The sequence below is a fragment of the Pelodiscus sinensis genome, chromosome 1, assembly GCF_049634645.1.
Source record: "Pelodiscus sinensis isolate JC-2024 chromosome 1, ASM4963464v1, whole genome shotgun sequence".
NCBI lineage: Eukaryota > Metazoa > Chordata > Testudines > Trionychidae > Pelodiscus > Pelodiscus sinensis.
This window is the reverse complement of record NC_134711.1, coordinates 125,829,232-125,846,783: the sequence shown is the minus strand read 5'-3', so window position 1 is coordinate 125,846,783 and position 17,552 is coordinate 125,829,232. Positions and strand designations below refer to the sequence as shown.

General features: G+C 48.0%; 1 protein-coding gene across 2 annotated transcripts in view; it reads right to left on the bottom strand.

The window, feature by feature from the left end:
- TEAD4 (TEA domain transcription factor 4) overlaps nt 1–16,578 on the bottom strand; it is an 81,106-nt gene extending 64,528 nt beyond the window's left edge. The window contains exons 1-2 of one of the 2 annotated variants that reach the window (XM_075900387.1): nt 16,504–16,578; nt 16,029–16,112 (exon numbers count right to left, since the gene is read on the bottom strand). The gene's annotated coding sequence lies outside the window, so the exon portion shown is untranslated. Of the gene's footprint in view, nt 1–6,379; nt 6,395–16,028; nt 16,113–16,503 lie in introns of those variants that run through there. The other variant, XM_075900376.1, reaches the window with a different exon arrangement.
- Between the last annotated feature and the right edge of the window lie 974 nt (nt 16,579–17,552).

Below are 17,552 nucleotides of genomic sequence, written 5' to 3'. Positions count from 1 at the left end.
GAAAAGGAACAGGAAAAAAGACAAACACAGACAAGAGAGAACAAAAGAAAAAGAGAGACGTATGCTCTGTCTTGTCTGACACAGACTGCCAACACTCTGAGGCAGCAGCTATCTCTGCTCCAGGACTTGTCTATAGAAAGGCCTAGCACAATAGGGCCCTTGTCTCAGAGAGGACAAGTAGGTGCCACTAGAATACAAAACCTAATCAGTCAGGGTGGGAGGAAGGAAGAAAGACTGACTGAAAGAGAAGAAAAATGATCACCAAGGAAAAGAAGACTGAGAAGAAGCAGAGTAAAAAGGAAGGATGAAAATGTGTGGTAAGGTGAGGGGGAAAGATATGAAAATGAAAAGCAGAACTGAAGGGGCTAAAGGAGCAAGAGAAAGTGCAGAGAAAGAGACCAAGAGTAGGTTAGGGCTCCTACCAGCAATCACCACACTCCGCAGACTTGGAGATGCTGTTTTGTTTGCAAGGCCTGTGCTGGGAAGATTTCCCAGTTCTGCCAATCCCAAGCATTCAAAATTCAGGAGTAAGGCCCCCAATGTCATCGGACTGGCTTAAAATAATTAATTTTAGGCTTTTATCGTTTTCTTTTTGGTTTTGGAATCTTTTGGATTTGTTTTTTCAAGCACTTCTACACCCCGAGGGCTTGAACTTTACTGGAAACCCCTTCTCCCCAAGAGTCTCATGAATTCATATGATTCCAGAAGCTGGAGCTTTAAGGGGGATAAACCCCCAAATATTGCAAGATTCATGAAAAAGTTATGAGAGTTGACAACACTGGTTTCCTGAAGATTTTGTAATATCCACACCCATTTCAATCCTAAACAGTCACCGCAGGTGACACAAAAGCTTTTGAAACAAAAAACAGTATAATAATGTAATAATAAAATAATAATAACAATATACACAAAATGACTAATCTGGTGGTTGCATGGAGACTGAAAGATGCCAGGCTGCATAATTATTAGAACTCCATTCTGGGGGATTGCTTTGTTTTCCACTGAACTCCAAGGAAATGGACACTAACCATGTGCTCACACCCCCACATAAAACATGTGAAAGAAGATAAAGGCATTGAGATAACTGAAACTCAGTCCTAAGCAACATGACACCAGAACTGTAATGAGAACTGAACCAAAACAGGCACCATGCCTTTAAGAGAATGAAAAATGGACAACTAATAGTCAGATGTCAATCACCAATGGCCTATTCCATTGGCAGGTGCTCTGCAGAAGGTTATTCAGACATCCAAGAGATTCTGCTCCTGGGCAATGAGTCACGTCTCCTCAGCGGAGATTCAGCAACAGAAAAAGTAAAACCCAAATCACCTCTTTATCACCTCTTTTCTCACGCTTAGAAATCGCCTTGCTCCCTGGGGCCTGGACTCTGTCTACACTAGGATAAAAAGGTCTGTTTTTAACAAGATCAAATCCAAGTGGGCACAAAGTACATTTTATTTTTAACTCGTGTTCAGCCCTAAAGATTGACCCTGTTTAAATGTTAAAACTACAACTTGCCTCATGTTGCCTAGCACTGTAACCTGTGTCAGCTAAGGTGTTAAACATGTCTTTTATAGTAATACAGACGCGGCTACTGCCTAGCGAAAGCAGGGTCTTTATGAATCAAAATGTGTGTGTTTTTCCTGTGTGGGAAGGACTACAATTACAACCCTCCCACCCCACCAAGTAGGTACTGGATAACACCTTTAAGACTATTTGAACTAAACCAATCCACGGGGGCAGGAAGGTAGTAAATGGGTTGCAGGCTTGGGAGGGTTTGAGAGCGAGCCTGCCCCCCACTCTCCCTGCAGCAGTAGCTACTATCTTATGGGGCTGGACCTGGACTCCACGCCAGACATCGACATGGTGCACAGAGTCACAGCATGGCTCAGGGTTGGCTCAGCTGCCCCTCATGCTGGACAGAGGGGCAGCCGGGCCAGACCCAAGTGGTACTGAGACCCCATGTGCCAGGTTGCAAGACTCAAATCAGGCAACTTCTGGGGTCCAGCTCCACAGACGAATTGCCATCGCTGCAGGATAAATGCAGAGTGGGCTCGGCTCTCCATTGTTCCCATCCCAATACTAGGGGTTTTTTTCCACGAGGCTGGGATTAGGGTTACTGTGCTTGGGTGGAGGGTGCTGCTGTGGATGGATGGCACCCCCCGCACGCACACACATAAATTTGGACCACAAGTAGGTTGCAAAAAAATGCAGTTGATGGTTGACTTTACAGACAGTTTTGGGTCCCACTGGACTAGGCCATGAAGACTTATGACTTTCTAAGTACTGTACTTAACTTTAAGCTAGGGTTGCCAGGTGTCCGGTATTGTACCAGACACTCTGGTGTTTGTGTGCTCTGTCCGGTAAAAAACATCAGAAAATACCGGACATGTGCAATGTCGGTATTTTCTGATTTTTCCAGCTGCACACAGGATGGAAGCCTGGCGGGGGCGGAGGGAGCAGCTGGGAGTCCCAGCTGGGAGACAGGGCCACGATTGCCACCGGGAGCCTTCAGTCGGTTGAGTGTGAGGAGGAGGGGAAGCCTCCTCCTCGCTTGTGCATCGCCAGGAGCCTGCGCAGGACAGGCAGCAAGTGCCCAGGTCAGTCCCGCTCCCCGCTGGCTGATTTGCTCACCCCCCCTTCCCGGCCAGCCGGTTCTCCCCCACTTCCTCTCCTGATCTTCCCCGGCCAGCCCCCCTACACGCCCCCCAGCTCTGCTTCCTGCCCCCCCTTCCTCCCAGCCAGCGCCGCTGCACCTCCCCCACCAGCTGAGCTTCCCAATCCCCCTTCCTCCCGGCCAGCACCGCGGCCCTCAACCCCCCTTCAGCTCTGCTTCCTGCTGGCCCATTTCTGTTTCTGATCTCCAAGGCCAGCGCTGCTGCAGCCTCCCCACTCCCCCGCCAGCTCTGCTTCCCGGCTCCCCTTCCTCCCAGCCACCCTCGCGGCCACCGATATCCCCCCAGCTGTGCTTCCCACCCCCCCTTACTCCCAGCCAGCCCTCCTCCCTCCCCCGATATCCCGCGGCCAGCCCTGTTCCGCCTAACCCTGCCCCCCACGACCAGCCCTGCTTCCCATTGGCCCCCCCATCTCCCCTGGCCATCCCCGTTGCCCCTCCCCTTCCCTTCCCGGCCAGCACCGCTCCCTTCCTGGCTGGTCCTTCTCCCTCCCTCCCCCCCTGAAGCATGTCTGGGTTTTTTTTCGGTTTTTTTTAATGACTACCTGGTAACCCCTAGCAGCGATTCAGGTTCCTGGAGGTTTTTTTTTTTTTTCCCCCTTTTTTCCCCCCTTCAACAAAACTTTTTCCAGGTGTTTTTTTTTGGGGGGGGGGGTTAGGGGGTGTTCGGTATTTTTGTTTCAGCCATCTGGCAACCCTACTTTAAGCGCTTGCTTAAGTGCTTCTGAAACAGCGATGGACTTACAGGATTTCCTGAATCAGAGACTCATGGTGATTCATTCAGGTCAGGACTGAGCTACAGCAATACAGGAGCCGGAGCTGCTGCTCCCTGCACTGTACCTGCTCTCTTTCACCTGAGCAGAGACTGACATTCCTGGAAACGGAAGTCTGGCCCTTTACACTTGGCCAAAACAGCCACTCCTCACAGCAGGAGGAGAAAGCTGGATTATGGTGTGGGGCGGGATGATGGAGGCTTCTCTGGTAGCCTGGCCTACCTCTAGAGCTGGTCAAACAAATTTCAACAGAACAAGAAAAAGCAACTTTGCTGTAATTAAAACATTTTGCAGGAAGTCAAAATGTTTCGTTTAGATAAGGTAAAAATGTTCCACTTCAACTTTATAATTTCAATACATCTCTATTTTTATATTACACGATTATTTGATTTATATATTAGAAATGTTACATATATTATATGGGATGCTCTATATCTTAGGGGAGCCCCCTCCAACCACCATATTCCTCATCTGAATGTAACTGTGAAATTATGAAATCACGTTGTGTGGTTGTCACTAAAACACACTAAAATTTGGACAATCAGCCAGATATTAGCTCCCAAAAGACAACAGCAAGGAGAGTAACCAATGCCCAGGATGGATGTCAAACAACTATCAATTCAATAGTCACCATCTAGCAAGGGAACTAGAATTCAAGGACTCATCTTCATGAGGCCATGCCAGGGGAACTGCTCAATCTTGCCTGGGGACTCAGCAATGCCCACCAGACTTGCCTGGAGTAAGGATGTTAAATTGCAGTTAATTGACTAGTCAAGTAGTCGATGGAATTTCCATCAGCTACTCGACAGGCACTTCCGCATTCATCTTTGAAATGAGCCCGTTGAGGGCTCTTGTGCATTTCAAAGCCGCAGCGCAGCATGGTGCAGAGTCATGACTCAGAGTCCCCAGGCTCCATGCTGCGCTGTCCATTTGAAATGCCACGTGGAGCCAGGGTCAGCTGGGGACTCTCCCACTGATCCCGGGCTCCCCGCAGCATTTCAGCAGAACCCAGGATCAGCTGGGGAGTCCCCAGCTGACCCAGGGTTCTCCGCACCATTTTCCCAGAAGGGGACATGGCAGACCCACAGTTCCAGGCTGCACTTCTGGGATCCCATCACATTATATGTCATATGAAATGCATTAAATACAAAATATTTTATACTATCATGCTTTGACATTACCTAACAAACAATTTGACAACAAAACAAGATATTTTGGTGAAATCAAAACCAAAACATTCTGATATTTCCAAAACAAATATTTCTTAGACTTTCTATTTTTGCAGAAAAATGTTTACTTGCCGATGTGGAATTAAACCAAATTTTGAAATGTGAGACTTTCCTGCACAATGGAAAATCTGTTTTCTACCCAGCTCTACCTATTTCCTTTCACTCTGACCTCACGTACCCAGGCAGAGTTCCTTTGGGCACTGTCCACAGATTACTTAGATTCTCTCAGAGCAGTAGATGTTGTCCAGGATTCTCTTCTTGGTGTCCCTCTTGGAGTGCCCTCATTCTGAGTTAGTGACCTTTACTCCTTTTCCCCCTTTTATCATTCTCTGTCACAAGTTAACCCTTGCTTCTGCCACCCTTCCCCTCCTTATTTGTTGTAGAAAGGTAGCTACTTGTGTTTTAAGAGTCCCACCCACATTTTCAGAGCTTGAACAGGCTGATACCTCACACCACCACTACCTTTACTGCTGCCACAATTCCTTCTGTTCAATTCCTATTTTTTTCCCTTCATTCTTGGTGCCTGTGTTTTTCCTTTGCTGTGGCCTGTCCTTCATTTTAATGTATCAGCTTCATTTTAATGTATCAGCTCTGTGGGCAGCGGGAAAGGAACGTGAGAATAACAGGGCAAAACCCTTACAGATCCAGCAGCTTCAGTTCAGTTGTTTTCCTCGGGACTGGTAAGATCAGTGCTTGCTCTCTTCCCTCCCACACATGGCATCTCATTGAGATTCAGAGTTCCTGCAGGGACAGACAGCTGCCAAGGGCCCTTCAGCAGAGGCCTCATTGACAAGGAGGGCATCCATAATCTGACACATCTGCTTCCTAATATCCGTCCTCCAGGTTATTACTGTTGGTAGCAGCTTCCTCCGAAGTGTTTGTGACAGCTGCTCCACTCAACACAAAAATCAGACTTTCCTGGGGTTGTGAAGAATTGCAGCCAGCTGGCTACAGTTGTTCAGCTTTCTTAGAGCTGCTTTGTGTAAGTACTCTCCTCGCCAGGGATCCAGTATCATGCACGGTTTGTTAAGCACAGCCCCCCCCCCCCCCCCCACTACATGTGTCTTGGACACCAGAATGGGAACGTGAGGCAGTGTGGGCTAGTGGATAGGGCACTGGACTGGAAGTCAGGTGACAAAGGTTCCAGTGCTGATTCTGCGACTGACTTACCATGTGTCCCTGTTTCCCATCTCACTCTTTCTCTATCCTATATATATGGATTGTAGACTCTCCAGGGCAGGGACTATTACTTGCTATGAATCTGTAGGGTGCGCCCAGGACAACGGTACTCTAATCTTGGCTGGGGCCCCCTAGGCGTTACTCTGATCAAATAATGAAAAACCCTTGGGAGAACTCTCGGGGTATGCTAAGCCATGAAACACCATTCTTGCTAAGAATTGTAACTACAGTATCTAACTGTCTGTTGGGTAACAAATACCATCCAAACCTACAAAAAACTTCCTAATAACCCACAGAGCCAGAGAAGACGGCACGCCACAGCTGCTTCATAGTCCGAGAGAGGCTCTGACTGAGAATAATAGGGAACTTGGAAGCAATAACAACCAGTTCCTTGCATTCAGCATGGCAAGGAACGTATTCACACAATGCAGCAGTACCAGCGCTTTTGATCTGAGGAAGGCATATGTTGGGGAATTAAGAAATCTAGCTACTAAGGTGCAAGAGGAAAGAGCATTGAAACTCACCAGAGTGGAAGGAGGCTCGGAAACCCCAAGGGACACTAATTATGGCTCAGTTCCTCTGAAAAGAATTCATGCAATAAATAAATGTGTCTTCAGGAGGAGATGCACATACATTAAAATGAAAAAACTCCGGGAAATGGAGAAGATGTCAGATATACAAGAGTATGTGGGGTTAGTTAAGGCTTGCAGGGGAAAAGAGAAGGGCAGCCAACATCAATAGGAATCAATCTCTCTGGAGCAGGAACTTTCTGAAATCAGTGGGGGTGTTTCCATGGACTTCCATTTCACACTGCGGGTTTTTCTATTAACGTCAATGGGAGCTGAGTCAGAACCTAAGTTTATATTCATTTCTTAGCTCTTGAGTCCTTACAGAAGTTTGCGTTGGCCTTCATCTCCAACCTAGGGTGTGTCTAGACTACAGAGTTTTGTCGACAAAAGTCGACTTTTGTCGACAAAACTATACCTGTGTCTACACTACCGCTGAGTTCTGTCGACATAACGTCGACAGAACTCAGCAGTTTTGTCGACGCTGGTAAACCTCATTTTACGAGGCATAACGCCTTCTGTCGACAGAGTTCTGTCGACAGAAGGTGTTATTGCATGTAGGGTTGTGTCTAGACTACAGGGTTTTGTCGACAAAGCAGCTTGCTTTGTTGACAGAACTGAATGTAGTCTAGACGCTCTTTGTCGACAGAAGCTTTGTCGACAGTATCTGTCAACAAAACCCTGTAGTCTAGACGTACCCCTAGTCTCTTCCCTGACCACTCTGCTCTCCCAGTCATACCTGGCATGATGCCCCATTGATCCATTTCTCTCGTATCCGTGCTCTCTTCCATGCAACTCTTTCCATTCCAATCCAGGCAGCCTCCTTCCCTCCTGCAAATCCCTCCTGAAGAGTCCTTTCTTCCCTAGTGTCCACAGGAACTGAACAGTATGTATGATTACAGCCTTGTCACTCCCAGGGATATGCAATCTATTCTGCATCTGGCTCCCTTGGATTATAAACTCTTTGAAGCAGGGGCAGTCTTGATATGCATCTGTGTCTTGTACCGCACTGTCCTGCACTACCAGCATTCAACAGGCACAGCTGCTGAGAGAGTTTTTGACCCTGGTATTCTTGGTGGAAAGGGCATTGCCACGCATCTTGATGGGCTTTAGCACAGGGAAGGGTAATTATGCTTTGCTGAAATGTGAGTGATATTCAAGAGCCGAGTCATTTGAATGATATTTGGGAAAATCTGGGTTTGTAAAAAGCTTCAAATGCAAGTAACAGAGGTGAAGCATGGACTCTACTGGGTCGTAGCAACAGGCCAGACTAGCACAAAGGCAGGCAGGGAGGAAAGGAGAAGAGATTTCTGTAATCTATGTCTGACCAATGGATAGAGTCCTTGCTCTGCCTGACCACGCAGCACAATGGCTGTCTGACTCACTACAGGGCAAGTCTGTTTTGTAAAGGAAAAGTCCTTCATAGCACTGCTGCTTTGAGACTGTGTCACTCGCAAGCCTGGGTTCCCACTCAGAGCTTAACTCGCTCAGTTTCCTTGGTACTAGGGATGTGATAGCGTATATGGTTAAGTGGTTAACCAGTGTACCAGAGGCAGCAGCATGGAAGGAAGGGGAGCAGACGAGAGTCGGTGCTTGCAAGGAGCTGGCTTTTATGCAGGCTCCCTGAAACCATCAGCTCCCGGAGAGCCACCTCTCCCCCTGTGAGTAAATGTGTAACCACTGAAAATTTCAGCGGTTACACATTTACTGGGGAGGGAGGAAGGGGGGGGGGCTTTTTATCATCCCTACTTAGTACACTGACTCTCCCTGCAGCAGCTGCTGTGCACATGGCACCTGAATTCCTGAGTAAAGCAAAACAAAACTGTCTTAAATGATCACAGTAGCTCAGCCTGATCTGTACCAGAGAGAGGATGCACTGTCCAGCGCAGCAATCCAAATCAAAACAAGAAAGCATGAGAATTTCCATCAGTGCAGCCCCTGATTATGTAGTCAAACAGGATGCAATGAGATAAGACTGCATGCGTGGTCTTTGGCATGATCCAATGTTAGTGCCATCTGTGATGACGAGAGAACAGCACACACAACTCAAAAGGGCACACGCAGACTGAGGGCCTACTTCAGCTCTCACTTATGCCAGGGGAAATCAGGACTGGCACTCCTGAAGTGGAAGGATCCATAGTGATGTAAAATGAGTGAGTGCAGTAACAAGTGTCAGCTAAATAAATATGTCCTCAGCCGCACTAGAATTATCCATCGAATTCATTTACATAGGTTGAAATGTAATGGTTCACTCCAGTGTAAACAAGGTTGTAGAATTTTATTTAGTAATTCTAATAGTGAATTAGTCACTATTTAAAATGCACAATATAAAGTTTCGGTCTTTTTAGAGCAAAGCTACTGTAATAAAACAGGAAGTCATTCAAGATTATTCTTCATGTTATCCCGGATGGCTGGGAATTACAAAGGAGGCTACAGGACTGTGACACACCCAAATCCATTGAAATTTAAAGCTCTTGAAGATCCCAGCAAAAGTTAACATTGGCGGTGAAAACATCAGTATTCCCATTGTATATATGGTTTATTATGTGGCCATCATCCAACAGCATCTGCGTGCCTTCTTGGATGACAACCTGACTGCCCCCTTGCTCAACATTAGCACTGCAGCTGTCACCAACACAGTCACTGCCTATCCGAGGTCCTAAGAGAGAAGCAAGTTTTTACTTCTGGCCCCTCCAATCATCTAAAATAAGGCCTCAGTTCAGTGAAGCACTTAGGCATGTGCTTTACTCCCCCTGACTGCAGTTGGAATTAAGCACACTTAAAGAAAGATATTAAATACTTTGCTGAACTAGGGTTGCCAGCTGGTTTCAACAAAAATACTTGACATTACATCACAATCTACATTACATCTTATTTAGAAAATACCAGACATTTCTATTTTCTCAATTTGTTTCCCAAACAGAAAGCTCAAATACTGGACCGTCCTGTTCAAAACTGGACACCTGGCAACCCTATGCTGAACTGAGGCCTAAGGCAGGGGTTCTCCATCATTTGCTTTCTGAGGCCTTCCCAAAAGTGGTATGAAAACTCCACTGCACACCTGTGCCACAACAAGGGATTTTCTGCTTATAAAAGCCAGAGTCGGTGGTAGGGGTTAGCAAGCAGTACAGCTGCTTGGTGCCCCACATCACAGGAGTCTTAGGAAGCTAAGTTGCTCCGGTTTGGCTTCAGCCCCTGGTGGCAGAACTCAAGTGGCAATGGGGTTCCAGCTTTCTGTACTGGGCCCCAGTGAATCTAACACAGGCCCTGCTTGGTGCATCTCCTGAAACTAGGGCCCTGGTTGAGAACCACTGGCCAAGGAATGCCTGGGAAACAGCTAAATCACATAACAGAGTCTACCTGTAACACCTAGGGCTGGCAGGAATCTTTGCAAGAGCCAGAAAATGTCCCCATAGCCCATTTGGGCCCCATTAGCAGCTCAATGTTTATAGATTGTTACTTGAAAACAACTGGATTGCAGTACAGAGCCAGGATTCATGGAATATTATCAGATTAATTCCTTTGTAACAGGATGTGAACAAGCAGATACTGGCCCTGATTCTGGGCTCATTCCTGTTTAATGAGTGTTTTTCCACTGGTGTCAGTAGAGCTACTCCTAATTTATACCAGGATAACTGAGATAAAAATTGGCCCTGCTGTCTCCCCATTTTCCAGGGTGTTGGGTTATTAGGTTTGTCACAGAAAGAAAAAATAAAACATCACTCTGTGCTCAGTCCCAAATCAGGTGCCTCTTTCACAGAGGTACAAATGTAGCACCAATTGAAGAGAAAGAAAAAGGCCACATCCAGGTTAAATTTTCCTCCCATATTCTGGGACAGTATCTCCTGCAGGTGCACTAGTTTGTCTCTCTAATCTCCCAGCCCCTCTCCCAGGGAAAATCAGCTAGTTATATACCTTCTGCAGGGTTAAGTTGCAGATGCCCCCTGCTAAGCAAAACTAGTTGCTTAAAGGGACATTGTCAACTTTACATTTTTATCTGAAATTCTTTTACCTATCGCTATATGTAACATCTGTGATTGAGAGAGATTAGAGACAAACTGTTATTTGTCTTTGTTTTTCCAGTTAGCTTACTTGAACGATGTGATCTGACCATTTTCATTGTTTCCTCTGTATAGTCAGTTTCCCTTGTTGTTTGTGTGGGTCCTTCACACAGCAATAAGGGGGAGAGAGAAAAATCTTTTCAAAAAATTGGGAAAATGATATTGTAAATGTACAAAAATTGGCAGAGGGATTCAGAGATAGGCAAGGGATCTCAAAGTACTTTCGCTTCATTTTTTAAACAAGCAAACTCCAAGTAGAGGGTGCCCCTTTAAGCCCTGCCAGTTCTAGGTTCACCAGTGCAGTAGGTATAATATTAGTGTTTTCTACCCAAGGGCAAAACTGAAGCAGGATATTTTCAGCCCGGATAGGCTGACACACTCACCATCACATCATCCCTATTTCTGCACCATCCGTAGTTGTGCTGTCTCACACACTCACTTCACACTCTACACGTTCTCTGTGCTCTCCTGACCTTTCCTCCCTTAGTTATTACCCTGCAGCCATTGGTTACTGGGGATTAGACTTTGACTGGACATCTGTCATTAATGGTTACCATACTGTTTGAAGGGAAACACTGTGAGGACTAAGCTAATTTATTTTCTCTAAGACAACAGCCCAGAAGAAGCTCCAAAGACACATGTTCAGCTCCATCTTGTACACTGAAGCCCAGCAGATGGAATACAATACCAAGCTTCTGGTGTTAGTATCAAAAATGAAATATGAACAGGGGAACTAAAAGTACAGGTCCCTGGCCTGAATCTGAGGTGTCTCTAATTAGAAAAAGTGCCCTTCCCTAGCAGGAAAATGCCTACTTCTGAAAACATATAAACAAACAAACAAAACAAAACACTGGGAGAGTGATTGATCATAAGTGTTGGGAACAAAAATAAGGAGGGGGAGACAAGCTAATTATCTTGTTCAGGATCCTGCAAGGAGTTCCATGCAGGCAAATTCTTGGGCTTTTATAATGCTCTTTGCTGGGCTCCAAGGGTAACCTAGTAGGTGCTCATTTACCATGGTGATGAGCATAGCAGTGACGCCTAGATCGATGGCAGTGAAGCAGGAACAAAGCAATATGAGTTTTTAAAGTCCACTGTAAATCTTGACAAACTCAATTACTTTCTGAATGGGGACAGAGTTACAAAGTTAGCAAATGAGAGGAATGTCGATGATGTAGTAAGTTGAGATTTAGGAAAGCATTTGTTTCTCTTCCAGGAAATCATACCTGGAAAAGTAATTCAAATTGATTCAGATAGCAACACTGACATAGATGGAAAATGAGCACAAAGGTTGCGAAGCAAAGGGGAAAGATAGATAACAATGTATCAAGGAGGCAGGGATGTCTGTTATGGAGTTGCAAAGATCAGTGTTAGTTAAGTTTTATTTAACATCTTAATTAATTATTTGGAAGACTAAATAAATGTCATGTTAATGAATTTTGCAGATGATGCGGAATCAGAGTTACAAACACCAGTGAACAGAGATGATTTACTGGGGCCAAGAGAGGTTAGAAAATAAGATGCTATGTGGAAAATGTAAAGCCAGTACAGTTAGGGGAAAACGGCATGATATACAACATGAGGGGAAAACCTTGGAAACAGCACGGCTTAATGACACCCTACAGTGGGCATACAGAACAAATCGGATATGAATTTACAAGGCACTATGACTGCATAAATTATCAGTGTCATTTTGTCAGACATCACTTTACTCAAAGACAAGTTTGTCCTCTCCTGAAATAGTGCATCTTATCCTGGAACCTACATCTCCATAAGGATGATGACAAACTGGAGAGTTGAGAGAGAGTAGCACAAACTATCAGAAGTCTAGAAGAACTAATTTATGAGGAAAGTTTGAAAATATAGACTCATTATGAAAAGGCTGAGGGTCCTAACACTTCACAAGTACTTAGAAGGTACTGGAGAGAAAGTGATGAATTACCTAGTATGGTATACTGAGGCATAAACAGAAGTAATGAAATGTTAAGAAAAGTAAAATTAGCTGAATATAGGGAAAACTTCTCTGTTAGGGTATGTCTACACTACAGCACTAACTAACTTAATTCGAATTAGTTAATTCGAACTAAGCTAATTCGAACTAGTGCATCTAGACCTAAAAACTAGTTCAAATTAGCATTTTGCTAATTCGAACTAGCATGTCCACATTGAGTGGACCCTACACCGAGGTTAAGAATGGCCAGAAGCAGTGCCTGCAGGGCATCAGATTAGGACTTAGAGCGTGGAGCTGCTGTCTCAGGCTAGCCGAGGGCTGTGCTTAAAGGGACCTTAGAAAAGACGAGACTGGGGGGGGGGGGGGAATGATAGAAGTCTATAAAATCATGAGTGGTGTGGAGAGGGTGCATAAAGAAAAGTTCTTCATTAGTTCCCATAATAGAAGGACTAGAGGACACCAAATAAAATGAATGGGTAGCAGGCTTCAAACTAATAACAGAAGTTCTTCTTCACAAAGCAAATAGTCAGCCTGTGGAACTCCTTGCTGCAGGAGGCTGTGAAGGCTAGAACTATAACAGAGTTTAAAGAGAAGTTAGATACAGTCATGGAGGTTGGGTCCATGGAGTGCTATTAGCCAGGGGGTAGAAATGGTGTCCCTGGCCTCTGTTCGTGGAAGGCTGAAGATGGATGGCACGAGACAAATGGCTTGGTCATTGTCTTCGGTCCATCTCCTCCACGGTACCTAGTATGGGCCGCTGTCGGCAGACAGGCTACTGGGCTAGATGGACCTTTGGTCTGACCCAGTATGGCCGTTCTTATGTTTTTATGTTCGAAGCTCAGGGCTCAGGGTTGGGGGTCTCACTGGACCACCTTGATTTTCATGCACACCTGCTCCTGGGTGGCCAGGCTGGCAGCTATCCTGCCCTAGACGGCCACTTTCCTGTGCCTAGTGCGGAGGTCGTGGATGAGGTCCACGATGTCCACACTAGACCAGGCAGGCGCCTGCCTCTTGCAGCCCCGGGCAGGCTCTTGGGAGCCGCTAGCCTGGTCCCAGGAAGAGGCGGAGGGCTGGGTGTCAGCGGGTGGCTGGCTCGTGTCGTGCCAGGTGCAGGGTCTGCTGGCTGGGTGCTGGCAGGCTTGCACCTGGCACGGGCACCGTAGCCAGACCATGCCCCTTTAAGGGCTCCGGGGCTGGGAGGGGGGCAGACGAGTTTCCCTGGTGGTGCCCAGATTGGCCACCAGGGCAAGCTGGGAAGGGCTAGCCTCCCACTAGTTCGAATTAAGTGGCTACACAGCCCTTAATTTGAACTACTTAATTCGAACTAGGCGTTAGTCCTCGTGGAATGAGGTTTACCTAGTTCGAATTAAGCACTCCGCTAGTTCGAATTAAGTTCGAACTAGCGGTTTGTATGTGTAGCGCCTATGAAAGTTAATTCGAACTAACGTCTGTTAGTTCGAATTAACTTTGTAGTGTAGACATACCCTTAGTGACTTGTATCAGGGTGTGGGACAGCCTCACATGAGAAGCGGTGGAAGTTCTATCAGTTGGCATTTAAAAAACCTGACTGGACAAAGCACTATCAAATGGGATTTAGGGAAAAATTCTGCATTGCATCCCACCTGCCAAGAGATGCATGATGAGTTGGATAATGTAATCAGTCTTTAATTTCTACGAACAAATAAAAATGAATTTCTGCTTCTCTCTGAAATAACCTAATGGCCTGGTCAGAGTTAACTTTCTGAACTCCCCCAGAGGCTGACTGAGCTCAGTTGCTATTGAACCAAGAATTCAGAGAGACAGCCTTATCAATGGCACACCTTAATTTTAGATGTAAAAATTTACACAAAACTGTGGGCAGAAGCTGTGAAAACAACTGTAACAATCACTCAGAACAGAGTATGTCTTGTGCACTAGTTACTTTACTATTCAACAACCATCCCAGTCCTCTATCTACACCATCCCAGTCTTCACACTGAAGTCAAGTGACTTAGAGAGATTCCGGAGGATATTCTTACAATTGTTTGTTCTAAACTTGTTTCTCCCAGATCCTCTTCTCAGTCATGTGACTCACAAGAACAGACTGCAGTGCTGCTGTGATATGGGTTTCTATGAAAGTTCTACACTAGGTTTTTTTATTTTAAACTATTACTTTAACTGTTTAAAAAATTGAAGGACTTCAAAATAGAAAAGCACATTCAAGAAAGTGAAAAGGGGTGGAAGAGATTTCTCTCACATCATATTGACAGGAAATTTGACACTTTTTAATGTATTGTATTCTGGTTGAACTCTGAATTTTTCTGAAAAACAAAACCATCAGCTGGCAATTTCCACTGAAAGTCCCTTTTTGTCCAGTGGTCTTAGACAAGTACATACAGTGCATAGTCCAGTGAGTGACTGTACAGTCCAGGCCAGGATTTAGGGGGAACCCTGTAAGGTGGCACTGTGCAGCAACAGGCTGCCTTTGGTAAGTCTAGGAGGCAACAGAGCCAGTGAGAACTACAGTTTCTCTGTGCCCAGCAGCCTCAATAACGAATCCGCTGTTATATTAATTACAGCCGAGTCCAGACTCTTCTCTAGCGTGAGAAAAATCACCAAGCAGCGCAGCAGCCTTTCCAATCGGGTCCAGTCCTACTTGTACTGCTTCTCTACCCCTTATTCTGGCCCTCTCGCTCCTCCCCATCGCCCAACGCCCTGTCCTGCTGCCTGCTTCCCTCCAGAGCAGAGACAATGAAGCCTCTGACATCTACACCGACAGATGGACAGGCAGACGGACAGGTGGATACATGTTCCCTGCGATGTTGCGCACGGACAGTCATGACTGCCCACGTCTGGGGGCAGCCTCTCGGCAATCTTTCCCAGGCGACAGGCAACAGGAACAAAATCAGCCTCCTTCCACTCTATGCATAAAAAGAACTTGGTGGTGTGTGTTTGTGGAGGAGTCCCACTGATTTCAGCTTGCAAAGACTAACAATCATTCGAGTCAAGTTTCCGTAAAAAAAAAACCAAAAACCACAACCCACCATATATTGCCCTTTTCACACACCCCCCCCCCAAAGAGCCCACAGGGCTTCCCCACTTTCAAGATACACAGGGCCCCTTCCCTGCTGGCTGCAGGGTACTTAACCTCCGGGGGAAGCACAGGAGAGGCTTGGAGGGGGAACAGCCACACACGAGAAAGGGCCAGGAAACACTCCCTCCCCCTGCTCCATTTTTTAATAACTGAGGCCCCCAGAGCGCGTTCTCCGCCGCAGGGAAAAGTCCCACGGGGGCTCATCACTTTCCTGTAGGCCTGGGGGGGGGCTGTTGAATTTAAATGTAAATGGAGACTCCCACCCCCGGTGTAAGAACAGTACAAACAAAATCAATACAAGGTGCTCACTGCACCGATTTCTCAAGGGCTTCTCCAGGGGGCTGTTGGTTTCTTCTACAGCAACAAGTTCCAACAGTTTGGGAAGAGAAAGGGGGAGGCAGCCAGCAGCCTCCATCCGTTTCCCGATCTCTTTGTACATTTGTGCCTTTCTCCTCCCCCCTCCTCGCCCCACGCACCCGTCCGCCGCGAGGAAAAGCAGGCGGTGAAAGAGCGTTTCCTGACCTGGAGAGTGGCGCTTGTTCCCTACACGCAGAGGAACCGGCTTCCAATCCGCTTCCCCTTTTCCGCCGCCTGCTCCGGGACTCGCTGCCAAGGGGAACAGAGCAGGCTCATTCCTGCCGAGCGGCTCAGCCTCGCTCTTTCCTGCTCCCCACCCCCTGGCCGCGGCGGTGGGAGTTGGGGCTGGGAGGGGGGGGGTGCGCGTGTGTCCTAGCGCCGCAGAGGGCGGCCGGGCGGGGAGCTGGCGAGCGCAGCCCGCGCCGAGTCCGGCAGAAAGTTACGGGCGGCCCCCGCCGCGCTCCTGGGAGCGGCTCCGCCCTGCGCTCGGGGGGCTCCTTTCCCAGCTCCCCGAGCAAGCGCAGGAAGTTGGGATGGATGGGGGGGGGCGGGAAATGCAGCTGGCGGGCGGGGAGGGAGGGAAGCGGCCGGAGCCCGGGGCCAAAGGGCTGCACCCCCCCCCCCCGCGGATGGCACCCACCTGGCGAGCGGAGCGGGCGGGCGCTGGAGGCACCGGGCGGGGGGCGCTCCCAGCCGCGGCGGGCGGGCGGGCGGGAGCGAGGGAGGAATGCGAGGAATGCGGGGCTGGTATGAAGTGAACGCGGCCGGGAAGGGAGCGAGGCAGGAGGCTGGCCGGCCCCTCGGGGGTGTGCGAGGGGCTGAGGCGGAGCTGGGAACCGGAGTGACCAGGACTCGCCTCAGGCCTGGGGGGAGGAGACTGGGGGCTGGGGGGGGGGGGAATTGGCCCTCCAACTAGGCAGAGGCGAGAGGAAACTCCCGGCAGGCGCAGGGGAAGGAGTTAGCTGGGCATGGCCGAGCCGCAGGGCCAAGCGGAGAAGGCTGCGGAAATCACTGCCGCGAAGGAGTCGCCTCCCGCCAGGATTGCCCTGCAGCCCCGGGAATCACAGAGTAGCCTGGAACCGAAGAATGGTGATAGAAATGTAGCCGTGTGAGTCTGGGGTAGTTGGAGCAAAATGCAGGACAATGTAGCACTTTAAAGACTAACAAGATGGTTTATTAGATGATGAGCTTTCGTGGGCCAGACCTGAGGAAGTGGGTCTGGCCCACGAAAGCTCATCACCTAATAAACCATCTTGTTAGTCTTTAAAGTGCTACATTGTCCTGCATTTTGCTGGAACCGAAGAGTATGTCTGTGAGGAAACCTCCAGGAATGCAGCCAGCCCATGGGGCCCACGGCAGCTTGGGGATTACCTGGGGGGGGGGGGGGGGACACACGCAGGGATCACACCCACACCCCGGCACCAGGAGCTACGCAGTTCCACCCCCGCCACTCAGCTCCCAGCCCGCTTCACTCTGCCTCACCGCTACACCGGCCCAACCCCAGCTGTGGCTTAGGATGCTCTGTTGCTGCCACTGCAGTAATTGGGAGAGGGGAGTGTCCCATGCCAGGGCCTCAGTAATCCCCTGGCTCTGTTGCTTGGGGGAGGGTGTTTTGGGCAAGGAGTGCAATGGAGCAAAGCAGGGGCAGAGCTTGGGGAAAGGAGTGGATAGGGCCTGTGGAAGGGGGAG